The 22337-nt window shown below is 59.3% G+C and overlaps 1 long non-coding RNA gene across 1 annotated transcript in view; it reads left to right on the plus strand.

Annotated features, from left to right (window-relative positions):
* The window catches only part of LOC135406184 (uncharacterized), a 135089-nt gene extending 115885 nt beyond the window's left edge, over positions 1-19204 (plus strand). The window contains exons 2-3 of the long non-coding RNA XR_010426202.1: positions 17030-17228; positions 19119-19204. This is a non-coding gene — a long non-coding RNA (uncharacterized LOC135406184). The remainder of the gene's footprint in view (positions 1-17029; positions 17229-19118) is intronic.
* The last annotated feature ends 3133 nt before the right edge of the window (positions 19205-22337 follow it).

The raw sequence follows: 22337 nt of genomic DNA on the forward strand, positions 1-22337 counted from the left end.
GCGGCGGGGGGGAGGCAGCGGCTCTGCTTGATTCCATGGAGTTCTGGGGAGGCACAGGGGGTGCCCTGAGACTCTTCAGTGTCACTGTGGCCCCTTGGTTCCATGAGATTCCACAGTGTCCCTGCATTCCTTTGGTTCATGAGGCCCTGCAGTGTCACGGTGCCACTTGATTCCGTGACATTACAAAGAATCAGAACGGCCCCTTGATTTCAGGCCAACTGCACATGGGGCTGCCTTGGGGGGAGTGTGGGCTTCCAGACAAGGGAGTTGTCACCCCCTTGGCCTCAGCACATCTGGACTGGTCTGTCTGTCTGTGAGGTTCCCTATTCTAGAGGAATGAGGAAGAACTGGAGAGGGTCTAGAGGAGATGTGACAGGATGGAGCTTTTCTTGGTGCGGGAATGAAAAGAAACTCGTAAAGTGCAGCTTGGAAGGTTCAAACTGGATGTGAGGAAGAAGTGTCACTCAAAGAGGAGCTGCAGGACTTTTGCATTAGACCTCTGATGGCCCATCAAAGCCCATCCCCCCTCGACCAATCTTGAAAGGCAGGAAAAACCCTTTTCCCAGGCCCCTCACGGGAACTCTGCGCAGGCCCAGGAGATGTTGGGGGTTCGTGGCACGGCCCGGGACACTGTCCATGGATATAATAACTCATAACTTCTTGGAGTGTGGGGGCTTCCCTCCCCCACCCCAATGGATCAAGGCCACCATTTCAACTGACAGCCATTGGAGCTGCAACTGCCAAGTTCCATCTCTGGAACCCGTGGGCAGTGACTATAGACAGCTTTCTACTCTCAGCTTTGCTTTCTCTTACTCTCCCTTACACTTATCCTGCCTTTCCTTATGCATTTTCCCTAAAGGTTCTCTCTATGCCATATTGCTGTAGATGAGAGATAGAGATGATAACACCCAAAATGGCAACATACCTGTTTACCTTTGAAACAAAACTTCATCTCTGATTTCCTCCCTTTCCCCCCCCACCCCGGTGGCCCAGGGAGATGGGAATGGGGGATATGGTCAGTTCATCCCATGTTTGTGCTGCTGCTTCAACCTCAGGGAGAGGAGTCCTTCCCCTGCTCCATCCAGCCTGGCTCCCTCCCACGGGAGACAGTCCTCCATGGACTTCTTCAACCTGAGTCCTTCCATGGGATCAGTCCTTCAGGAACAGGCTGCTCCAGTGTGGGTCCCTTCCATGGGGTCAGTCCCTCAGGAACAGCTTTGTCTCTTCCCCACCACGGGGCTCTCCTTCCTCAGCAGCACCTCTGCCTTGCACTTATTCTCAGCCTCACCTCAGGGACAGCTCCGGGCTCACCTCTGGGCCACTTCTCAGCCTCACCTCAGAGCCTGGGCTCAAGGACAGGAACCTGCAGGGAGGGGACATCATGTGCAAGCTGAGGGCTGCCTGCTTGCACTGGCCTCTGGGCTTCACCTCGAGTGCCAAATCAGGGGCAGTGGGTGCGACTTCAGCACTGACAGGAGCTGGGCTGTGCCTCAGCTTCCTCCTGGGTGAGGTGGCACAAGGCACTTCAGCAGCAGTCAGTGCCCACCTTTCGGGACTTTTACACTCTGGCAAAATAATCCTGAGGATTATTTATTATTATTATTCTTCATTATTCTTATGCTGGGGGATCACACAGACGATTTTGCTCCCAGCAACCATTAACATTGTGCAGGCCCGGGGTTCAGCAGAACCTGGGCCGAGGGGAAGTGAAGGCGCCGGGCAACCAGGCAATGTTGGGCCTGGGTCACCCCTGTGGTTGTGATGTCATCACGGGTCACAATCCAGAGCCAGCGAGTGGGTGCAGCGCTGGATGTTTCCAGGCAACACCAGAGTGTTCCACACGCGTCAGCGAGGTCCACTCTGCCTCTGACTGCAACGTGGGGGATAGCTGAGCACCCACCAGACAGTCATCCTCCAACATGGAGAGGGAGATGAGCGAAGGGAATTGGAGCATCGCCAATGTGCTCCGCCTGGAAGGGAAACTCTGTGATGTCATCATAAGAGTTGATGGAGTGCAATTCAAGGTTCACAAGCTCATACTCTGGCGCAGTGCAGCCCGGGCGTTAGCAAAGTTCCCCCCCTCCGCTCGCTGGTTCCAGGCCTGCGCTCTGACCCTCGGGAACCCCCGAACCCCTTGGCTAAACCCTCCCGAGCCCTCCAGCCTTTCCACCCGCAGCCGCGCTCCCCGCAGCCCCCGAGGGGATCCCCAGAGCCCCGCTCTCCCGCAGGCCCCGCAATCTCCCCCAGCGCAGCCGCACCTTCCGTCATCATGGCTTCCGCCCGCCCGCCCGCCGGGGCTGTGTCCGGGACCGGCCGTGCCCTGGGGCGGGGCTTTGCTGCACTTTGGTGTTAAACCCAACAAACTGCGAGGGGGGACAGCCCCAGAAACCAGGGACTGGCTTCCTATCCCCACACAGCTGTGGAAAGCCAAGTCCCGGCTGCCCCCCGGCCGCCTCCGGCGCCTTCCACAGCTCCAGCCTCATCCCTCCTCCTCTCCCCTTTACTCGGCACCAGGATCTCCCTCCTTCTCTCCCTACAAATCCTACAAAACCATCGGGCTTCACTTCATCTCTGATTTCCTCCCTTTCCCCCCCCACCCCAGTGGCCCAGGGAGATGGGAATGGGGGATATGGTCAGTTCATCCCATGTTTGTGCTGCTGCTTCAACCTCAGGGAGAGGAGTCCTTCCCCTGCTCCATCCAGCCTGGCTCCCTCCCACGGGAGACAGTCCTCCATGGACTTCTTCAACCTGAGTCCTTCCATGGGATCAGTCCTTCAGGAACAGGCTGCTCCAGTGTGGGTCCCTTCCATGGGGTCAGTCCCTCAGGAACAACTTTGTCTCTTCCCCACCACGGGGCTCTCCTTCCTCAGCAGCACCTCTGCCTTGCACTTATTCTCAGCCTCACCTCAGGGACAGCTCCGGGCTCACCTCTGGGCCACTTCTCAGCCTCACCTCAGAGCCTGGGCTCAAGGACAGGAACCTGCAGGGAGGGGACATCATGTGCAAGCTGAGGGCTGCCTGCTTGCACTGGCCTCTGGGCTTCACCTCGAGTGCCAAATCAGGGGCAGTGGGTGCGACTTCAGCACTGACAGGAGCTGGGCTGTGCCTCAGCTTCCTCCTGGGTGAGGTGGCACAAGGCACTTCAGCAGCAGTCAGTGCCCACCTTTCGGGACTTTTACACTCTGGCAAAATAATACTGAGGATTATTTATTATTATTATTCTTCATTATTCTTATGCTGGGGGATCACACAGACGATTTTGCTCCCAGCAACCATTAAAATTGTGCAGGCCCGGGGTTCAGCAGAACCTGGGCCGAGGGGAAGTGAAGGCGCCGGGCAACCAGGGAATGTTGGGCCTGGGTCACCCCTGTGGTTGTGATGTCATCACGGGTCACAATCCAGAGCCAGCGAGTGGGTGCAGCGCTGGATGTTTCCAGGCAACACCAGAGTGTTCCACACGCGTCAGCGAGGTCCACTCTGCCTCTGACTGCAACGTGGGGGATAGCTGAGCACCCACCCGCCAGTCATCCTCCAACATGGAGAGGGAGATGAGCGAAGGGAATTGGAGCATCGCCAATGTGCTCCGCCTGGAAGGGAAACTCTGTGATGTCATCATAAGAGTTGATGGAGTGCAATTCAAGGTTCACAAGCTCATACTCTGGCGCAGTGCAGCCAGGGCGTTAGCAAAGCTCCCCCCCTCCGCTCGCTGGTTCCAGGCCTGCGCTCTGACCCTCGGGAACCCCCGAACCCCTTGGCTAAACCCTCCCGAGCCCTCCAGCCTTTCCACCCGCAGCCGCGCTCCCCGCAGCCCCCGAGGGGATCCCCAGAGCCCCGCTCTCCCGCAGGCCCCGCAATCTCCCCCAGCGCAGCCGCACCTTCCGCCATCATGGCTTCCGCCCGCCCGCCCGCCGGGGCTGTGTCCGGGACCGGCCGTGCCCTGGGGCGGGGCTTTGCTGCACTTTGGTGTTAAACCCAACAAACTGCGAGGGGGGACAACCCCAGAAACCAGGGACTGGCTTCCTTTTCCCGCACAGATGTGGAAAGCCAAGTCCCGGCTGCCCCCCGGCCGCCTCCGGCGCCTTCCACAGCTCCAGCCTCATCCCTCCTCCTCTCCCCTTTACTCGGCACCAGGATCTCCCTCCTCCTCTCCCTACAAATCCTACAAAACCATCGGGCTTCACTTCATCTCTGATTTCCTCCCTTTCCCCCCCCCCCCCGGTGGCCCAGGGAGATGGGAATGGGGGATATGGTCAGTTCATCCCATGTTTGTGCTGCTGCTTCAACCTCAGGGAGAGGAGTCCTTCCCCTGCTCCATCCAGCCTGGCTCCCTCCCACGGGAGACAGTCCTCCATGGACTTCTTCAACCTGAGTCCTTCCATGGGATCAGTCCTTCAGGAACAGGCTGCTCCAGTGTGGGTCCCTTCCATGGGGTCAGTCCCTCAGGAACAGCTTTGTCTCTTCCCCACCACGGGGCTCTCCTTCCTCAGCAGCACCTCTGCCTTGCACTTATTCTCAGCCTCACCTCAGGGACAGCTCCGGGCTCACCTCTGGGCCACTTCTCAGCCTCACCTCAGAGCCTGGGCTCAAGGACAGGAACCTGCAGGGAGGGGACATCATGTGCAAGCTGAGGGCTGCCTGCTTGCACTGGCCTCTGGGCTTCACCTCGAGTGCCAAATCAGGGGCAGTGGGTGCGACTTCAGCACTGACAGGAGCTGGGCTGTGCCTCAGCTTCCTCCTGGGTGAGGTGGCACAAGGCACTTCAGCAGCAGTCAGTGCCCACCTTTCGGGACTTTTACACTCTGGCAAAATAATACTGAGGATTATTTATTATTATTATTCTTCATTATTCTTATGCTGGGGGATCACACAGACGATTTTGCTCCCAGCAACCATTAACATTGTGCAGGCCCGGGGTTCAGCAGAACCTGGGCCGAGGGGAAGTGAAGGCGCCGGGCAACCAGGGAATGTTGGGCCTGGGTCACCCCTGTGGTTGTGATGTCATCACGGGTCACAATCCAGAGCCAGCGAGTGGGTGCAGCGCTGGATGTTTCCAGGCAACACCAGAGTATTCCACACGCGTCAGCGAGGTCCACTCTGCCTCTGACTGCAACGTGGGGGATAGCTGAGCACCCACCAGACAGTCATCCTCCAACATGGAGAGGGAGATGAGCGAAGGGAATTGGAGCATCGCCAACGAGCTCCGCCTGGAAGGGAAACTCTGTGATGTCATCATAAGAGTTGATGGAGTGCAGTTCAAGGTTCACAAGCTCATACTCTGGCGCAGTGCAGCCAGGGCGTTAGCAAAGCTCCCCCCCTCCGCTCGCTGGTTCCAGGCCTGCGCTCTGACCCTCGGGAACCCCCGAACCCCTTGGCTAAACCCTCCCGAGCCCTCCAGCCTTTCCACCCGCAGCCGCGCTCCCCGCAGCCCCCGAGGGGATCCCCAGAGCCCCGCTCTCCCGCAGGCCCCGCAATCTCCCCCAGCGCAGCCGCACCTTCCGCCATCATGGCTTCCGCCCGCCCGCCCGCCGAGGCTGTGTCCGGGACCGGCCGTGCCCTGGGGCGGGGCTTTGCTGCACTTTGGTGTTAAACCCAACAAACTGCGAGGGGGGACAGCCCCAGAAACCAGGGACTGGCTTCCTTTTCCCGCACAGATGTGGAAAGCCAAGTCCCGGCTGCCCCCCGGCCGCCTCCAGCGCCTTCCACAGCTCCAGCCTCATCCCTCCTCCTCTCCCCTTTACTCGGCACCAGGATCTCCCTCCTCCTCTCCCTACAAATCCTACAAAACCATCGGGCTTCACTTCATCTCTGATTTCCTCCCTTTCCCCCCCCACCCCGGTGGCCCAGGGAGATGGGAATGGGGGATATGGTCAGTTCATCCCATGTTTGTTCTGCTGCTTCAACCTCAGGGAGAGGAGTCCTTCCCCTGCTCCATCCAGCCTGGCTCCCTCCCACGGGAGACAGTCCTCCATGGACTTCTTCAACCTGAGTCCTTCCATGGGATCAGTCCTTCAGGAACAGGCTGCTCCAGTGTGGGTCCCTTCCATGGGGTCAGTCCCTCAGGAACAGCTTTGTCTCTTCCCCACCACGGGGCTCTCCTTCCTCAGCAGCACCTCTGCCTTGCACTTATTCTCAGCCTCACCTCAGGGACAGCTCTGGGCTCACCTCTGGGCCACTTCTCAGCCTCACCTCAGGGCCTGGGCTCAAGGACAGGAACCTACAGGGAGGGGACATCATGTGCAAGCTGAGGGCTGCCTGCTTGCACTGGCCTCTGGGCTTCACCTCGAGTGCCAAATCAGGGGCAGTGGGTGCGACTTCAGCACTGACAGGAGCTGGGCTGTGCCTCAGCTTCCTCCTGGGTGAGGTGGCACAAGGCACTTCAGCAGCAGTCAGTGCCCACCTTTCGGGACTTTTACACTCTGGCAAAATAATACTGAGGATTATTTATTATTATTATTCTTCATTATTCTTATGCTGGGGGATCACACAGACGATTTTGCTCCCAGCAACCATTAACATTGTGCAGGCCCGGGGTTCAGCAGAACCTGGGCCGAGGGGAAGTGAAGGCGCCGGGCAACCAGGCAATGTTGGGCCTGGGTCACCCCTGTGGTTGTGATGTCATCACGGGTCACAATCCAGAGCCAGCGAGTGGGTGCAGCGCTGGATGTTTCCAGGCAACACCAGAGTGTTCCACACGCGTCAGCGAGGTCCACTCTGCCTCTGACTGCAACGTGGGGGATAGCTGAGCACCCACCAGACAGTCATCCTCCAACATGGAGAGGGAGATGAGCGAAGGGAATTGGAGCATCGCCAATGTGCTCCGCCTGGAAGGGAAACTCTGTGATGTCATCATAAGAGTTGATGGAGTGCAATTCAAGGTTCACAAGCTCATACTCTGGCGCAGTGCAGCCCGGGCGTTAGCAAAGCTCCCCCCCTCTGCTCGCTGGTTCCAGGCCTGCGCTCTGACCCTCGGGAACCCCCGAACCCCTTGGCTAAACCCTCCCGAGCCCTCCAGCCTTTCCACCCGCAGCCGCGCTCCCCGCAGCCCCCGAGGGGATCCCCAGAGCCCCGCTCTCCCGCAGGCCCCGCAATCTCCCCCAGCGCAGCCGCACCTTCCGCCATCATGGCTTCCGCCCGCCCGCCCGCCGGGGCTGTGTCCGGGACCGGCCGTGCCCTGGGGCGGGGCTTTGCTGCACTTTGGTGTTAAACCCAACAAACTGCGAGGGGGGACAGCCCCAGAAACCAGGGACTGGCTTCCTATCCCCACACAGCTGTGGAAAGCCAAGTCCCGGCTGCCCCCCGGCCGCCTCCGGCGCGTTCCACAGCTCCAGCCTCATCCCTCCTCCTCTCCCCTTTACTCGGCACCAGGATCTCCCTCCTTCTCTCCCTACAAATCCTACAATACCATCGGGCTTCACTTCATCTCTGATTTCCTCCCTTTCCCCCCCCCCCCCGGTGGCCCAGGGAGATGGGAATGGGGGATATGGTCAGTTCATCCCATGTTTGTGCTGCTGCTTCAACCTCAGGGAGAGGAGTCCTTCCCCTGCTCCATCCAGCCTGGCTCCCTCCCACGGGAGACAGTCCTCCATGGACTTCTTCAACCTGAGTCCTTCCATGGGATCAGTCCTTCAGGAACAGGCTGCTCCAGTGTGGGTCCCTTCCATGGGGTCAGTCCCTCAGGAACAGCTTTGTCTCTTCCCCACCACGGGGCTCTCCTTCCTCAGCAGCACCTCTGCCTTGCACTTATTCTCAGCCTCACCTCAGGGACAGCTCCGGGCTCACCTCTGGGCCACTTCTCAGCCTCACCTCAGAGCCTGGGCTCAAGGACAGGAACCTGCAGGGAGGGGACATCATGTGCAAGCTGAGGGCTGCCTGCTTGCACTGGCCTCTGGGCTTCACCTCGAGTGCCAAATCAGGGGCAGTGGGTGCGACTTCAGCACTGACAGGAGCTGGGCTGTGCCTCAGCTTCCTCCTGGGTGAGGTGGCACAAGGCACTTCAGCAGCAGTCAGTGCCCACCTTTCGGGACTTTTACACTCTGGCAAAATAATCCTGAGGATTATTTATTATTATTATTCTTCATTATTCTTATGCTGGGGGATCACACAGACGATTTTGCTCCCAGCAACCATTAACATTGTGCAGGCCCGGGGTTCAGCAGAACCTGGGCCGAGGGGAAGTGAAGGCGCCGGGCAACCAGGGAATGTTGGGCCTGGGTCACCCCTGTGGTTGTGATGTCATCACGGGTCACAATCCAGAGCCAGCGAGTGGGTTCAGCGCTGGATGTTTCCAGGCAACACCAGAGTGTTCCACACGCGTCAGCGAGGTCCACTCTGCCTCTGACTGCAACGTGGGGGATAGCTGAGCACCCACCAGACAGTCATCCTCCAACATGGAGAGGGAGATGAGCGAAGGGAATTGGAGCATCGCCAACGAGCTCCGCCTGGAAGGGAAACTCTGTGATGTCATCATAAGAGTTGATGGAGTGCAATTCAAGGTTCACAAGCTCATACTCTGGCGCAGTGCAGCCAGGGCGTTAGCAAAGCTCCCCCCCTCCGCTCGCTGGTTCCAGGCCTGCGCTCTGACCCTCGGGAACCCCCGAACCCCTTGGCTAAACCCTCCTGAGCCCTCCAGCCTTTCCACCCGCAGCCGCGCTCCCCGCAGCCCCCGAGGGGATCCCCAGAGCCCCGCTCTCCCGCAGGCCCCGCAATCTCCCCCAGCGCAGCCGCACCTTCCGCCATCATGGCTTCCGCCCGCCCGCCCGCCGGGGCTGTGTCCGGGACCGGCCGTGCCCTGGGGCGGGGCTTTGCTGCACTTTGGTGTTAAACCCAACAAACTGCGAGGGGGGACAGCCCCAGAAACCAGGGACTGGCTTCCTTTCCCCGCACAGATGTGGAAAGCCAAGTCCCGGCTGCCCCCCGGCCGCCTCCGGCGCCTTCCACAGCTCCAGCCTCATCCCTCCTCCTCTCCCCTTTACTCGGCACCAGGATCTCCCTCCTCCTCTCCCTACAAATCCTACAAAACCATCGGGCTTCACTTCATCTCTGATTTCCTCCCTTTCCCCCCCCCCCCGGTAGCCCAGGGAGATGGGAATGGGGGATATGGTCAGTTCATCCCATGTTTGTTCTGCTGCTTCAACCTCAGGGAGAGGAGTCCTTCCCCTGCTCCATCCAGCCTGGCTCCCTCCCACGGGAGACAGTCCTCCATGGACTTCTTCAACCTGAGTCCTTCCATGGGATCAGTCCTTCAGGAACAGGCTGCTCCAGTGTGGGTCCCTTCCATGGGGTCAGTCCCTCAGGAGCAGCTTTGTCTCTTCCCCACCACGGGGCTCTCCTTCCTCAGCAGCACCTCTGCCTTGCACTTATTCTCAGCCTCACCTCAGGGACAGCTCTGGGCTCACCTCTGGGCCACTTCTCAGCCTCACCTCAGGGCCTGGGCTCAAGGACAGGAACCTGCAGGGAGGGGACATCATGTGCAAGCTGAGGGCTGCCTGCTTGCACTGGCCTCTGGGCTTCACCTCGAGTGCCAAATCAGGGGCAGTGGGTGCGACTTCAGCACTGACAGGAGCTGGGCTGTGCCTCAGCTTCCTCCTGGGTGAGGTGGCACAAGGCACTTCAGCAGCAGTCAGTGCCCACCTTTCGGGACTTTTACACTCTGGCAAAATAATACTGAGGATTATTTATTATTATTATTCTTCATTATTCTTATGCTGGGGGATCACACAGACGATTTTGCTCCCAGCAACCATTAACATTGTGCAGGCCCGGGGTTCAGCAGAACCTGGGCCGAGGGGAAGTGAAGGCGCCGGGCAACCAGGGAATGTTGGGCCTGGGTCACCCCTGTGGTTGTGATGTCATCACGGGTCACAATCCAGAGCCAGCGAGTGGGTTCAGCGCTGGATGTTTCCAGGCAACACCAGAGTATTCCACACGCGTCAGCGAGGTCCACTCTGCCTCTGACTGCAACGTGGGGGATAGCTGAGCACCCACCAGACAGTCATCCTCCAACATGGAGAGGGAGATGAGCGAAGGGAATTGGAGCATCGCCAATGTGCTCCGCCTGGAAGGGAAACTCTGTGATGTCATCATAAGAGTTGATGGAGTGCAGTTCAAGGTTCACAAGCTCATACTCTGGCGCAGTGCAGCCAGGGCGTTAGCAAAGTTCCCCCCCTCCGCTCGCTGGTTCCAGGCCTGCGCTCTGACCCTCGGGAACCCCCGAACCCCTTGGCTAAACCCTCCCGAGCCCTCCAGCCTTTCCACCCGCAGCCGCGCTCCCCGCAGCCCCCGAGGGGATCCCCAGAGCCCCGCTCTCCCGCAGGCCCCGCAATCTCCCCCAGCGCAGCCGCACCTTCCGCCATCATGGCTTCCGCCCGCCCGCCCGCCGGGGCTGTGTCCGGGACCGGCCGTGCCCTGGGGCGGGGCTTTGCTGCACTTTGGTGTTAAACCCAACAAACTGCGAGGGGGGACAGCCCCAGAAACCAGGGACTGGCTTCCTATCCCCACACAGATGTGGAAAGCCAAGTCCCGGTTGCCCCCCGGCCGCCTCCGGCGCCTTCCACAGCTCCAGCCTCATCCCTCCTCCTCTCCCCTTTACTCGGCACCAGGATCTCCCTCCTTCTCTCCCTACAAATCCTACAAAACCATCGGGCTTCACTTCATCTCTGATTTCCTCCCTTTCCCCCCCCCCCCGGTAGCCCAGGGAGATGGGAATGGGGGATATGGTCAGTTCATCCCATGTTTGTTCTGCTGCTTCAACCTCAGGGAGAGGAGTCCTTCCCCTGCTCCATCCAGCCTGGCTCCCTCCCACGGGAGACAGTCCTCCATGGACTTCTTCAACCTGAGTCCTTCCATGGGATCAGTCCTTCAGGAACAGGCTGCTTCAGTGTGGGTCCCTTCCATGGGGTCAGTCCCTCAGGAACAGCTTTGTCTCTTCCCCACCACGGGGCTCTCCTTCCTCAGCAGCACCTCTGCCTTGCACTTATTCTCAGCCTCACCTCAGGGACAGCTCCGGGCTCACCTCTGGGCCACTTCTCAGCCTCACCTCAGGGCCTGGGCTCAAGGACAGGAACCTACAGGGAGGGGACATCATGTGCAAGCTGAGGGCTGCCTGCTTGCACTGGCCTCTGGGCTTCACCTCGAGTGCCAAATCAGGGGCAGTGGGTGTGACTTCAGCACTGACAGGAGCTGGCCTGTGCCTCAGCTTCCTCCTGGGTGAGGTGGCACAAGGCACTTCAGCAGCAGTCAGTGCCCACCTTTCGGGACTTTTACACTCTGGCAAAATAATACTGAGGATTATTTATTATTATTAATTATCCTTATGCTGAGGAATCACACAGACGATTTTGCTCCCAGCAACCATTAACATTGTGCAGGCCCGGGGTTCAGCAGAACCTGGGCCGAGGGGAAGTGAAGGCGCCGGGCAACCAGGGAATGTTGGGCCTGGGTCACCCCTGTGGTTGTGATGTCATCACGGGTCACAATCCAGAGCCAGCGAGTGGGTTCAGCGCTGGATGTTTCCAGGCAACACCAGAGTGTTCCACACGCGTCAGCGAGGTCCACTCTGCCTCTGACTGCAACGTGGGGGATAGCTGAGCACCCACCAGACAGTCATCCTCCAACATGGAGAGGGAGATGAGCGAAGGGAATTGGAGCATCGCCAATGTGCTCCGCCTGGAAGGGAAACTCTGTGATGTCATCATAAGAGTTGATGGAGTGCAATTCAAGGTTCACAAGCTCATACTCTGGCGCAGTGCAGCCCGGGCGTTAGCAAAGCTCCCCCCCTCCGCTCGCTGGTTCCAGGCCTGCGCTCTGACCCTCGGGAACCCCCGAACCCCTTGGCTAAACCCTCCCGAGCCCTCCAGCCTTTCCACCCGCAGCCGCGCTCCCCGCAGCCCCCGAGGGGATCCCCAGAGCCCCGCTCTCCCGCAGGCCCCGCAATCTCCCCCAGCGCAGCCGCACCTTCCGCCATCATGGCTTCCGCCCGCCCGCCCGCCGGGGCTGTGTCCGGGACCGGCCGTGCCCTGGGGCGGGGCTTTGCTGCACTTTGGTGTTAAACCCAACAAACTGCGAGGGGGGACAGCCCCAGAAACCAGGGACTGGCTTCCTTTTCCCGCACAGATGTGGAAAGCCAAGTCCCGGCTGCCCCCCGGCCGCCTCCAGCGCCTTCCACAGCTCCAGCCTCATCCCTCCTCCTCTCCCCTTTACTCGGCACCAGGATCTCCCTCCTCCTCTCCCTACAAATCCTACAAAACCATCGGGCTTCACTTCATCTCTGATTTCCTCCCTTTCCCCCCCCCCCCCCCGGTGGCCCAGGGAGATGGGAATGGGGGATATGGTCAGTTCATCCCATGTTTGTGCTGCTGCTTCAACCTCAGGGAGAGGAGTCCTTCCCCTGATCCATCCAGCCTGGCTCCCTCCCACGGGAGACAGTCCTCCATGGACTTCTTCAACCTGAGTCCTTCCATGGGGTCAGTCCTTCAGGAACAGGCTGCTCCAGTGTGGGTCCCTTCCATGGGGTCAGTCCCTCAGGAACAGCTTTGTCTCTTCCCCACCACGGGGCTCTCCTTCCTCAGCAGCACCTCTGCCTTCCACTTATTCTCAGCCTCACCTCAGGGACAGCTCTGGGCTCACCTCTGGGCCACTTCTCAGCCTCACCTCAGAGCCTGGGCTCAAGGACAGGAACCTGCAGGGAGGGGACATCATGTGCAAGCTGAGGGCTGCCTGCTTGCACTGGCCTCTGGGCTTCACCTCGAGTGCCAAATCAGGGGCAGTGGGTGCGACTTCAGCACTGACAGGAGCTGGGCTGTGCCTCAGCTTCCTCCTGGGTGAGGTGGCACAAGGCACTTCAGCAGCAGTCAGTGCCCACCTTTCGGGACTTTTACACTCTGGCAAAATAATACTGAGGATTATTTATTATTATTATTCTTCATTATTCTTATGCTGGGGGATCACACAGACGATTTTGCTCCCAGCAACCATTAACATTGTGCAGGCCCGGGGTTCAGCAGAACCTGGGCCGAGGGGAAGTGAAGGCACCGGGCAACCAGGGAATGTTGGGCCTGGGTCACCCCTGTGGTTGTGATGTCATCACGGGTCACAATCCAGAGCCAGCGAGTGGGTGCAGCGCTGGATGTTTCCAGGCAACACCAGAGTGTTCCACACGCGTCAGCGAGGTCCACTCTGCCTCTGACTGCAACGTGGGGGATAGCTGAGCACCCACCAGACAGTCATCCTCCAACATGGAGAGGGAGATGAGCGAAGGGAATTGGAGCATCGCCAATGAGCTCCGCCTTGAAGGGAAACTCTGTGATGTGATCATAAGAGTTGATGGAGTGCAATTCAAGGCGCACAAGCTCATCCTCTGTTGTTACTGTACCTACTTCAGGTCCTCCAACATGGAGAGGGAGATGAGCGACACGTCTACAGAAATTCCAAGAGGGCCGGGCTGGGCGGGTGCAGGGGAAGGGAAGGGAGGGAAAGCGAAGGGAAGGGGCGTCCCAGGCAGGGAAGGGGCGTCCCGGACCCCCCTTCTCCGCCTTCCCGCGCTGGGCCCTTCTGCCGCCGCAGCCCCAGCGCCATGGCCATGGCCCCGGGCAGCCACTGCCTCGTCCTCCTCCTCCTCCTGGGCATCCTGGGGGCCCCGGCGCTGGGAAGACGTGGTGATAGACAGATACTATATCCCCAAAATCTGCCTGCGGGAGGCACAGATGGGGGATTTCATTCGCTAGCACTACAATGGGACCTTTAAAGATGGCAAAAAGTTTGACTCCAGGTATCGCCCGCGGCTCTGTGCCGGCTGCATGCGGGGGGCAGCTGCGGCGGGACCCTGCATGTCTCCTCCAGCCCCCACCCGCATCCCGGGGCGGGCGGGCAGCTGCGGGGACCCCGCATGCATCCCCCAGCCCCGGGACAGGGGCAGCCAGGCCAGGGCAGGCAGTTGCCCGCTCCAGACAGTGCCCAGATCCCCCCCAAGAAAGGCTTTTGATGGATGCTGGGGTGAGCACATGGACCCGGGGAGCCCTGTACACGTGTCAGCCTGGGGGGGCCTCAAGCAAAACCTCAACCCAGGCTGCAGCCCCTTCCCCCAGCCCCTGCCTGGCTGCCCTGCTGTGTCCCCCATCTCCCCCCAGCCCCTCGGGGAGCCTGGCATGCCCTCAGCTCTACAGTGCCGTGTGGGAGCCTGTCCCGGGCACAGGCAGGATTTGGCCCTAAGTGGGACGTTCTGCACTCAGGAACATGTATCTGCTTGTGCTGCACAGGCAGGAAAACACTTAAAGCACTTTGAGACGTGGCAGTGGAGAAACCTGCCATTACCCCAGAGGCTTTGCTCCACTTGGCCCTGCATCCCTCCAGCTCTGCCCACACTGGCTGGGACCCGAGCCTGGGGCAGCCCCTGGTTTGCAGCACCGTGAGCAGGGGGAGAACCGGGGACACAGAAACAAGGGGATTAAGGACTTCGATTTACCTGAGATGTCGCCACTTACTTCTTAGAGTTTTTCGAGATCTAAAAATAAAAACAAATCTGCAGTTTAAAAATGAGGCCGGGACGTTGTCTTTCCTCCTTGCTGCACAAAGCTCCAATGTGCCATATGCAAAATGGTTTGGAAGCAGCAGGAAGCCTGGGAGCTGCTGGCCTCCAGCCCAGCTCTGTGGGTGAGACCTGGGGAGGCAGCTGATGGGTTCTGGAGGTGCAGGGTCAAGCTGGAGCCCTGAGCAGTGCTGCAGGGGGCAGCTGCCCCCCAACAGCGCAGGATTGAGCCCATCAGGATGCGTGTTTTTGAGCTGTGGATTCTGCCTGCAGCACAGAGGCTCATGGGCTGTGGTGGGCTACCTGCACCTCGGGGAGGGGGCAGCCCTGTCCCCCCACTCTGCCCCCCCCCCAGCAGCTTTGCGAGCTTCATCCTTTTTTGCACCTCTGACTGGCCTGTCCCTTCGCCCCAGCCATGACCGAGGGGCCACGATGGCCGGCGTGGTGGGCGTGGGGCGGCTGATCACCGGCATGGACGGGGTCTGCAGGGCATGTGCGTGAACGAGCGGCGTCACCTGGGCCCCACCTGGGCTACGGCAGCATCGGCGTGGGTAAGGGGCCACGGCACGGAGGGATGGAGGGGGGAACCCCCCTGGGGCTGCTGTCAGCAGGGACGGGGCTCCAGTGCCCACCTGGCAGCTCCACGGCCAGGGCAAGTGGTGCTGAAGCAGGGCTTCCCTGCAGCTTGGCCAACGAGCTCCGCTTTGAAGGGAAACTCTGTGATGCGATCATAAGAGTTCATGGAGTGGAATTCAAGGCTCACAAGCTCATCCTCTCAAGAGGGGAATTAGGGAGACCAAGAGGGTCTTGGGGACACCAGGGGGGTTTCAGGATTCACCTGCTCGTGGTGCAGCCCCTCCTCTCCCCCCCCAGGCCCCATTAACCCCCCCAAATGTCCCCTAACCCCCATTTTCCCTTTAATCCCCTCCCCACACATATCCCTTTGACCCCCCAATGCCCCCAAGACCTCTTTTAACTTCCCTAAATGCACCCAAAGCCACCCTAAACCCCCTTAAATCCCCATCCCACCCCTGTAGATCCCCCCAAATCTCCCCCAGCTCCCCCCTCAAATCCCTTCCAACCCCCCCAAGAGGGATCGCCCGGCACCCTGGGACAGGAACACAGTGGGCTGTACTGGGGGCACTGGGCTGTACTGGGAGGGCACTGGGGGGTCCTCAGGTGTCCCATGACAACATGGCCCAGCTCCAGGAGAGATCTGGGGAGCAGTGAGGAGCTACTGGTCTGTCCTGGTCTGTACTGGTCTGTCCTGGTTTGTACCCCCAATCCCCAAAGCCCCTCCCCAGCTCCCCCAGGACCCTCCCGCACCCCAAAGCTCCCCAGGGCCCCCGAGGCCCCTGACTTGGTCCTGCTGCCCCTTGAGCATCTGCAGCTGCTGCAGAACCAGGCATTCTATCAGCAAATGTGCAGCTGACACCAAGCTGGGGGTGTGTTGATGTGCTGGAAGGCAGGAGGGCTCTGCAGAGGGACCTGGCCCAGCTGGATCCATGGGCTGATTGCAAGGGGATGAGGGTCAAGCAGGCCAAGGGCCGGGTCCTGCCCTTTGGCCACAAGAAGCCCCGTCAGCCCCCCGGGCTGGGGCCAGAGTGGCTGGAGAGCAGGCAGGCAGAAAGGGAGCTGGGAGTGGGGATGGACAGGAAGCTGAAGAGGAGGCAGAGTGTGGCCAGGTGGCCAAGAGGGCCACTGGATGGTGGCCTGGCTGAGGAAGAGTGTGGCAGCAGGAGCAGGGAAGGGATTGTTGGGCTGGAGTGAGCGCTGGTGAGGCCACCCCTGGAGTGCTGTGTCCAGCTCTGGGCCCCTGAGTTGAGGAAGGCCCTGGAGGGGCTGGAGCAGGAGCAGAGAAGAGCAGCGAGGCTGGGGAAGGGAGTGGAGCACAAGTGGTGTGAGGAGAGGCTGAGGGAGCTGGGGGTGGTGAGGCTGGAGAAGAGGAGGCTCAGGGGAGACCTCCTGACTCTCTGCGAGTCCCTGCCAGGAAGGTGTAACCAGGTGGGGGTGGGGCTGTTGTGCCAGGAAGCAGCAGTAGGACAAGAAGGCTGGGTCTGGAGCTGTGCCAGGGGAGGTTTAGGTTGGATATTAAGAAGGAATTTTTTCCCAAGAGAGTAATCAGGCCTTGGAATGGGCTGGGCAGGGAGGGGGTGGAGTCCCTGTCCCTGGAGGTGTTGAAGGTGAGAGTGGATGTGACATCAGTGCCATGGTCTGGGAAGCACAGCGGGGTTGGATCCAGGGTTGGACTTGGTGATCTCGGAGGTCTTTTCCAACCCAGCTGATTCTGTGATTCTCTGATTGCCATTCCTATGGCAGCACATGCTTGAGGCTCTGTCCCCAGGGTGATGGAGATGTCTGTCCATATCTATCTCCAAGGTTAGTCTGTACATGTGTGGTGTTAGAAAAGCAGGCCAAGTTCTGGGATGATTCTAGAAGGAGAAAGAAGCCCAGAGGCCAGTGCAAGCAGGCAGCCCTCAGCTTGCACATCATGTCCCCTCCCTGCAGGTTCCTGTCCTTGAGCCCAGGCCCTGAGGTGAGGCTGAGAAGTGGCCCAGAGGTGAGCCCAGAGCTGTCCCTGAGGTGAGGCTGAGAATAAGTGCAAGGCAGAGGTGCTGCTGAGGAAGGAGAGCCCCGTGGTGGGGAAGAGACAAAGCTGGGAGTGCCCATCCCCGAGAAGGTTCTGTCTCCATCCCCTGTGTGCCAGGTGAGCTGGGGCTTTGCTGCAGAGCTGCGGGCGCTGATTTGAGCGGCTCCAAGTGCTGAGATGGTGGACACCCAGGAACACAAACTGTGCCTGGCCACGGAGCCTGCAAGGAGGAGCAGAGACAGCCCTGGCAGTGTGGGGGGCCAGGTTGTCCCTGTGCCTTCCCCTGCAGGCCCTGGCTGTCCCTGCTGGGCCCCTGTCCATCCCCATCAGGTCCCTGCCCGTGCCCCCCGGGCTGAGCTCCCCCCAGGAAGTGCCGTGGAGCTGAAGCTGCTGCCATCCCCCCCCTGCAGCCGCTGCCCCGGCCAAGGGAGCAGCAAAGGCAGGGCCAGGAGCAGAGGCAGCAGCAGGGGAGCCCTGGGGGGGCCGGGAAGCTCTTGTGTGGGGCAGGAAAGAGGCACTGGGCACGAGGCCGGGGCTGTGCTGAGCAGGCCCAGCCCTCACGTCCCCCCAGCCAACGCCGGCTGCCCGGGGGGCTTGGGAGGGACCCCCAGCCCGTGTGCCCCACACTGAGCTGGCAGAGAGAGAGCCAAGGGACAGGGCCACGGGCAGGGCCACGGGGGAGGGACAGGCAGGGCCATTGCAGGGCCACGGTGAGGGCACAGCCTGTGGCAGCAGAGCTGCCCAGGGCCGGGGGCAGCCGGGGCTGTTGGGACCAGCCAGTGCTGGGGCCGAGCAGAGCACGAGGCCTCTTGCAGAGCCCTGGAGCAGCCTCCCACTTGCCAGCCCCGCCCTGCTGGGGTGACACTGTCCCCTCCCTACAGGACACTCCCCCTGAAATCTTTGGGGGGACCTTTTGTGTCTATTCCTGGTTCCTGGTTCCTGCTGGGGACCTGAGGGAGCCTCTGCAATCCCCTCCATGGGGCACAATCTCCTCTCCAGAGCTTGACTCAGTGCAGGCTTTGCAGGGAAATCTGTGCTGGCAGCCCGAGTATGTCCTGACCCCCCATGCTCCCCACAGAATATCTGGGACGAGTTCCCCCTTCTCAGGCACGCACAGGATGGGGGGGCAGTTGTTTTCCTGCTGTTCCTGTTCCTGCTCAGCCCTGGGTGGCTCCTGGGGGTGGGCGGGAGGTGTTTTCTGAGGGTGCCGGGCTGGGTTGGGGGCAGAGCCCCAGCGGTGGGTGGGGGATGCGGGTCCCCCCCATGGTGGGGGTTGGTGTTGCTGGGTCAGGCCCCGCCGGCTCCATTGTCAGCCCGGTGCCGGCGGGGGGGACACAGCGGGTTTGGGGCCCCTCCAGGAGTGCTGGGGGTGGTTCTGGAGCCCGGGAGCTGCCGAGTGTGGAGGGTGGAGCGGGGCGATGCCGGAGCTGGGGGACCCCCGGCAGCCTGGAGGGGGGAGCACGGAGAGGGAGGAGCCCCGAGACCCCCGGGAACCTGAAACGGGGGGCGTGGAGAAGGGGAAGCCTGGACAGTGGGGACCCCTGGGATCCTCGGGACAATGAAGTGGAAAACCTGGAGAGAGGGAATATCCGGGAATGTGGCACCCTGAAGGCGAGAGTCAGAGGAGAAGGGACCCTTGAGACCCCCAACACTCCCAAGTATCCCTAAGTGGGACCCCAAGCATCCCAGACAGGGGAGACTCTCTGAACCCCAGAGGGGAGAGACCAGAGAAGGGGAATTTCTGGGAGAGATTTTTTGGGCTAATCTTTATATTTTGGAGTATATTGTAGCTGAATCCCAGCTTTTTGCAGTTTTTGGGGGTGATGGTTTTCTTGCTATTTCTGAGGGTTTTTTTTCCTGAATCACTGTGTTTTGGGTTTTTCTGGGCTGAATCTTGGTGTTTTGGAGGCTTTTATGGTCACAGGATGCCCAGTGAGTTCTAGAGATGGACTTGGGCAGGAGGAACCCCCAAGCCAACGTGCTCAGCTCTTGTTTCCCCCCCATCAGGATTTGTCCTTCCCAAAGCTTGGGCGGATGGAGGAGGAGGCTGCGAGGAAGAGGAAGATGCCTTGGGCCCCCCAGGCAGGTGAGGAGGCAGTCAGTGGCCCTTTGGGCGAGTGTTGTGCTGGCTCTGTCAGCCGAGCATGGCCCCGGCTGCAGGACAACCCCGCTGGCGCCGCCGTCCTGCCGGGGCCGGAGTTGGGGGGATGTCCTTGGCCTTCCCTGTGGGCCGGAGGCAAATCCCCTCCCTGTCCTTGTTGCTTCCTGCCCCAGGCCCCGAGCTGAGGACGGAGAGCCCGGAGGACAAATCCCCCTGGCAGACCCTGGTGGGAGAGGCCGTTTTGAAGGGCTCCCCGGCACAGGAAGGCAGCGGGCAGGAAAAGGGCCGGAGATCCTCCCGCAGGAGGGGCTCCAAAGTCAGCCCAGGGTGCTCTGAGGAGGAAAGAGCCAGCCTGTACCAGGAAGGCAGCCGGAGCTTGAGCCGGAGCTCTGTCCTGGTGGAGCCTGAGCAGCCTCCCAGCAGGGAGAAGCGCTTCAGGTGCTTGGAGTGTGGGAAGAGCTTCAGTCACAGCTCCAACTTGATCTGACACCAGCACATCCACACTGGAGAATGGCCCTTCAGGTGTGGGGAATGTGGGAAGAGGTTTCTGACCAGCTCAGGGCAGAGAGGCCCTTCCAGTGCATGGACTGCAGGAAGGGCTTCAACCAGAACTCTGCCCTCATCACCCACCAGCGCATGCACACCGGGGAGAGAGGCCCTACAAGTGTGGGAAGAGCTTCAACAAGAGCTCTGGCTTGACCAGACACCAACGGACCCACCAGTAAGGGAAACCCTGCAAGTGCCCCGACTGCAGGAAGAGCTTTGGCCACTCCTTCCACCCCAAATGAACCCCCTGATGGGGAGGCAACCCCTGGAGTCCATTGACTGTCAGTCCATCCCTTTCGACCAGAAAGGGACAGTCCCTTTTCACACAGGCAGGTTCTTCCAGCAGAACCTTTCTGTGTGTGTCTGTAGATTCCTGCCTTGGCTGGGGACCCCCCAAGGTCACTCCTGGAGGTTGAGAGCAGAGATCTCCCCACCAGCATTGGTCTGGGGGAGTTCCATACAACTCTTTTTAAGAATTCTTGCTTTTGTGCCAGCTGTAGTAGAATTGCTTCAACAACTGCTTTCGTGTAGAGCCCTGTCCTATCTTATCCTGTACTCCTGGTAGTTTTAGTGTCTCTATTTTGCAGTAAATAATTCTGACGAAGATCTTCTGTCTGATCATTTGCATCTCTAAATAATTTATTTTTATCAATAGATCTGTTTTGCCATCATTAAAATCACGGGGATCAAAGTGATTCAGTCACACTTCTGTAATTCCTCTAAAGTGGTGGCATAATCCAGGGCTGATTGGATCCAGCAGCCCCCAGCACCCCAAAGGAAGTGTGGAGCTCAGGGGGCCAACCCCCTTGTGCTCAAAGACCCCCATGGGACCATCAGACTCGCCAGACCAGCCTCCCTTTTCCACCCTTCTCCCTGTTCCTCCCACTTTCCCACTGTCCCCTCAATCCCCAATTTCTGCCGTGAACGGTTTTGGGTTCCAACCCCCACTGTTTGCCCCCTCTCCTGTGGGTGCTGAAGGAGAAAATGAGGCTGCACACACAGAGTTCCATTGCGGGCCTTGTCCGCCCGTCTTTCCCCGTCCCCCTTTCATTTGGGATCCTTTGGAAACAGCGCCTGGGGTTGTGGCCGGCAGGAGTTCCGGAGCACACGCAGACAGTCAGTATGATCAGGCGATGTTCAATTTATTATTCAATGAGTTAACTTTTATACAGTTTAGTTTTTTCTGGGTACGTACTTACAACAATGTGATTGGGTAGCTCAGTCTGTGCACGCGTACCACGCCGTCGGTCCGCTGGTTCTGGTGCTCTGTCCACGCGGCCTGACATCATAGGGCCACCCAAAGTCCCTCCTATTGATCCGCCCTTAGGGACTTTCTGATATCTTGCAGGAGTTCCTTTATCTCCAGTTTTCCCAAACTTTCCACCATAAACCCAGGATTTTCTCATACCTACGACTATAAACATATAGCTAACAAGAATAAACATTGCATAGTTTCACAGAGTTTGTGAGTATAAACACAGAGCTTTCACACAGTTTGCAACCTCCAAAGTCGTGTCAAGCAAGGCCTAGTGCTTCTTAAAAGCCATCATCATTCCCTTTGCGATGGTCAGTTACCATGGCAACCGTCATACATTCCAGTTTCTACAGTCAGTTACCATGGCAACCATCATACATTCCCACTGCTATGTTCAGTTACTATGGCAACCGTCATACAGTCCTGTTTCTGCAGTCGGTTACCATGGCAACCATCATATTTCCCACTGCTATGATCAGTTACCATAGCAACCATCATACATTCTCATTGCCATGGTCGGTTACCATGGCAACCATCACACATTCACATTGCTATGGTCAGTTACCATGGTAACCATCATACTTCCCACTGCTCTGTTCAGTTACCATGGCAACCATCATACATTCCCACTGCTATGTTCAGTTACCATGGCAACCGTCATACAGTGCCATTGCTATGGTCAGTTACCATGGCAACCATCACACATTCCCACTGCTATGTTCAGTTACCATGGCAACCATCGTAAATTCTTATTGCTACCGTCGGTTACCATAGCAACCGTCATATATTCATGTTGCTGTGGTCAGTTACTATGGCAACTGTCATACATTCTTATTGCTCCTGTCAGTTACCATGGCAACCATCATGCATTCATGTTGTTACAGTCAGTTACCATAGCAACCATCATACATCCACGGTGCTATGGTCCATTACCATGGCAACCATCACACATTCCCATTGCCATGGTCAGTCACCACGGTGTCCTGGTTAGGGAGCAGGAGGGGCAGTTTAGCGCTTTGTGGGTGTGACCAAGTTATTTATCCTGTACATTCCATGCCATCCCTAGGGCTGTGCTTCCAGCAGGAAAAGCCGGGGCTCTGCACCACAACTGCTCCATCCTGCCCCACTCTCTGCAGGGCAGGGACTGTCAGCATCACTCCTGCGCTCCCCGTCCTCTGCCCCGCTGCTCCCCCTCATGTTTTCCCCGGATTGGGACGATGGACCTTTGGTGCTGAAAGGGGAAACCACGACGGGCCGTGGTGCTGAACCAAAGCCCTGAGCAGGACGGGGCGGTTGGGGGGCAGCCTCAGCCCCCTCAGCCGTC

The sequence above is a fragment of the Pseudopipra pipra genome, chromosome W (genome assembly GCF_036250125.1).
Source record: "Pseudopipra pipra isolate bDixPip1 chromosome W, bDixPip1.hap1, whole genome shotgun sequence".
Taxonomy (NCBI): domain Eukaryota; kingdom Metazoa; phylum Chordata; class Aves; order Passeriformes; family Pipridae; genus Pseudopipra; species Pseudopipra pipra.